We start from the raw sequence: 4,126 nt of genomic DNA, 5'->3' as shown, positions 1-4,126 counted from the left end.
CTAAAGGGACCTTGCCTAAGCAATGGAATTGCACAACTATCACTCTTGTTCCTAAAATCCCTAATGCTTCTCATGTTAAGGATTTTAGACCTATAGCTTGTTGTAATGTGGTTTATAAGCTCATTTCTAAGGTCATAACTGCTAGACTTGTTGCTATCATTGGTGAGGTGATCGATGATGCTCAGGCAGGGTTCATTCCAGGCAAGCACATTGGTGACAATATCCTTCTTGCAACTGAATTGATCAAAGGCTATGATCTAAAATTTATCTTTCCTAGATTCATGGTTAAGGTGGATTTGAAGAAAGCCTATAATTCAGTTGAGTGGGGATTCTTGATCACTGTTATGCAGGAGCTTGGTTTCCCTTAGAGATTTGTTAGCTGGATTTGGACTTGTCTTACTTCTGTCTCTTATTCTATTCTTATTAATGGTTTTCCTGCCCCTCCCTTTGAAGCTAAGAAAGGCTTAAGGCAAGGTGACCATATGTCTCCCTTTCTTTTTGCTATTGGTATGGAATACCTCTTCAGATGCCTTGATGAGCTTAGGTTAACTCCTGATTTTAACTTCCATCCTAGATGTGAAAAGTTAAACCTAACTCACATGATGTTTGCTGATGATCTTTTGATGTTTTCTAGAGCTGATAGTGTTTCTGTTAAGCTCCTCTTCCAAGCCTTCTTGAAATTCTCGGGTGCCTCTTGGCTTTCTGCTAATCTTGATAAAAGTGAAGTCTATTTTGGAGGAGTTTTTGTTGATGTTCAGACAGAGTTGAGGGAGATTCTTGGTGTTTCTCAAGGTACTATCCCTTTTAGGTATCTTGGGGTCCCTCTTTCTTCCAAGAAGCTTACTATTGCTCAGTGTAGGCCTCTGGTGGAGAAGGTGACTGCTAGAATCCAAGGGTGGATGGCTAAACACTTGTCTTATGCTGGGAGGCTTCAGTTGGTGAAGAGTGTGTTATTTGGTATTCAGACATATTGGGCTCAAATTTTTATCTTACCAAAGAAAATTTTGAAAGAGGTTGAGGCTAGATTCAAGTGCTTTCTTTGGACTGGTTCCTCTGCCCCTGATAAAAAATCTTTGGTTGCTTGGAATAATGTCTGTCTCCCTAAAGTTTGTGGTGGCTGGAACTTGCTTTCTCTTCCTGAATGGAATAAAGCAGCTGTCACTAAGTTACTTTGGGATATTGCTCACAAGGCTGATAATCTTTGGGTTAAGTGGGTCCATATCTATTACTTCAAGCATAAAGATTGTTGGACTACCCCTATCCCTGCTAAATGCTCTTAGTTTTTGAAGAAGATTCTGAGCTGTAGAGATGTTGTGAATGATCAAGGGGGATGGGATGGGTTCATACAGGGCAACAAAGTGAAAATCAAGAAGCTTTATGCTGCTATTAGACCTCAAGTCCCTAAGGTTCCTTGGAAGAGAGTCATTTGTCATAACTTAGTAACTCCTAAAAGTGTTTTTATCTTGTGGCTAGCTTTGTGGAATAGGCTTGTCACTAAGGATAGGTTGCTCCAATGGAACATTTCTTGTGATCCAAGGTGTTTCTTGTGTTTGAATAGCAATGAAAGTGTTCAACATCTATTTTTTGATTGTGAATACTCTAGACAGGTTTGGAACAAGGTGTTGGGTATCTTACATGTTTCCAAGCCTGTTCAGCAGTTTAGTGATGAGATTGATTGGGTGAAGAAAATCTGCAGAAGTTCCAGATTGAAAAACAAAGTGATCCATGTAGCCTTCACTGAAACAATTTATGGTATTTGGATTCAGAGGAATGCAGTCTTGTTTACTGGGTGTTGCAAATCTGTTGATGCTCTAGTTAGGGATATTGTCTTTCATTCAGTCTGTAGAATCCCAGCGGGAAGCAAATTTTTTATTGTTTAGGAGCTACTTCTACTTCTCTGGTTTTCTGATGTTGTTGCTGGTTCTTGATGTTTTCTGATTCCTAACTTCTGAGTGTTGGTTTCTGGTTTTGGGATTTGTTGTTGCTGATTTTGCTTTTGTTGCTCTTCTGGGTTTTTGAGTACTTTGTTGTTGCTGCTGGTTTACTCTCTGCTGCTGGTTGCTGCTACTCTGCTACTGCTTCTGCTCTGCTCTTTGTTGCTCTGTTGCTGGCTGCTGCTGCTCTGCTGTTCTGATGCTCTGCTGCTAGCTGCTGCTGCTCTTCTGCTACTGCTGCCATGCTGCTCTACTGCTCTGCTGTTGCTGCTGCCCTGTTGTGCTGTTGCTGCTCAACTGCTGTTGCTGTTTGCATTCCCTGCTGTCTGTTATGCTGCTGTGGTGATCAACAGCTGGTCCGCTGAGGTGTTGCTCTGTTGCTGGCTGTCTGTTGCTGAACGGTTGCTGATCTGTTGCTGTTCTGACAGCAGGTGTTGCTGCAATTGTTGGAGTTGCTGCCCTGTGCTGTAGCTGTCTATGCTGCAAGTTTGTGCTGCTGCTTTTTGCTTCTTCTATCTGTGTTGCAATGTGTTGTTTTGTTGTTGTCCCTAGATTGGTGTTGTACCCTCTTTTGTCTAGTCCTGTTGCTTTTGCAACTGAGTCTAGGTGGAGGTTTGCTTTTTACAGTTTGCAGGGGTGGTGTTTCTTGTTGTTGCTTTGTGCTTGTTTTTGTGTTCTTGGGCCTTGTTTCCAGAACCCTTCCTAGAAGGTGGCTGGAAGCTTGTGCTCAGGGTGTTCTTGTCTCTTTCTCCTGAACCCTTTCTAGAAGGTGGCAGGAGATTGAGCTTGAACTGTTTGGTGGTTGGTTGGCCTGTTTTTTAGGTCTTGTGGGGTTTGTTGTTGGTTATAACTTAGCTTTTGTAAGTTGTAACTTTTCCTTTTGGTAATAAAATTTCTCTTATTTTCCAAAAAAAAAAAAAAAGTGAGTAAAAGAAAAGAAAAGAAAGTAAAAAGGAAAAATAAAATAAGAAAACTAATTATAAAAATAAAAGAAAGAAATAAGAAAAGGGAAAAGAAAAAGAAATAAAAGTAAAAGAAAAACAAAATAAAAACAAAACTAATTCCCACCAAACAACCAGATCTTCTTCTTCGACTTTTCTTAGCTGCTTTGAACTCCATTGAAGAGCCTCACCATCACCACCGTTCATCAACCATCATCATCAAATCGACGCCATTCGATCTTCATTAAATATCATGTGCAAGGTGATAAGTCGGATTGCCTATATCCTGGCAACGGCGCCAAATTTCGACAGGGTAAAGTCGTATCCCCTAATCAAAAGTAAATACCTAAATCCTCTAACTAAAGTAGATAGGGAAGTAGGGTCGAACTCCACAGGGAAACAAGTCTTTTTACTCCTAATTATTTATTATAATCTAAATTATCTAAGTAACCAATATTTTTGGGAATAAATTCTATACTACGAAGAATAAGTTTTAGGGAGAAAAGGAACAATAATATGAAAGCCTAAGGTCACAGGTTCACCAATAATTAATATTCCGGGATAAAAAATAATAATTAATAATTAACATTGCACAAATAACATGATTAACAGGCTCTCGCAATTTATTAATCAACATAGATCTAACAGGCTCTCGCAATTTACTAGATCTAAGTTCCTATTGAAAATAGCCTTTAATATTAAATTAACATCTGCTCGATTCATCAATTCAATATTGCTAAACATTCACAATCAAATTACATCTGCTCGATTCATAATCTAATTGCAAAGAATTAAAACAATTCAATAAGAAATTATCATGCAATACTAATAATCAATAATAACAAATTATCCCTTCATATTAATTATGGATCCCCATAAACCCTAGAATGAAACTACTCAGACATAATCATAACTAAACTAATCAAATAAATAAAATAAAACATAATCAAATAAGTAAATGAAATAGCTGAAATTAAAGGAGAAGAAAATGCTCCAAAGGTGCAATTCCCTACAAAACTCAACAAAGACTACGAAAACACTAGAAAACATCAATTAGCAATAAAAGTGGCTCGAAAGAGCCAAAAACACTACTAATTATGACCAAGGGACGGGGGTAAATTACTATATAAAATGGACATATCAAACTCCCCCAAGCCGAACCTTTGCTTGTCTCTAAGCAAAGAGCTCATCAATGAACATATAAAACATGCCTCACCCCAATAATCAAATCAAGCACAAACGATTCAAGGA

Source organism: Chenopodium album, chromosome 3 (assembly GCF_948465745.1).
Source record: "Chenopodium album chromosome 3, dcCheAlbu1.1, whole genome shotgun sequence".
NCBI lineage: Eukaryota > Viridiplantae > Streptophyta > Magnoliopsida > Caryophyllales > Amaranthaceae > Chenopodium > Chenopodium album.
The sequence above is the reverse complement of the archived record's forward strand: the minus strand, read 5'-3'. Positions refer to the sequence as shown.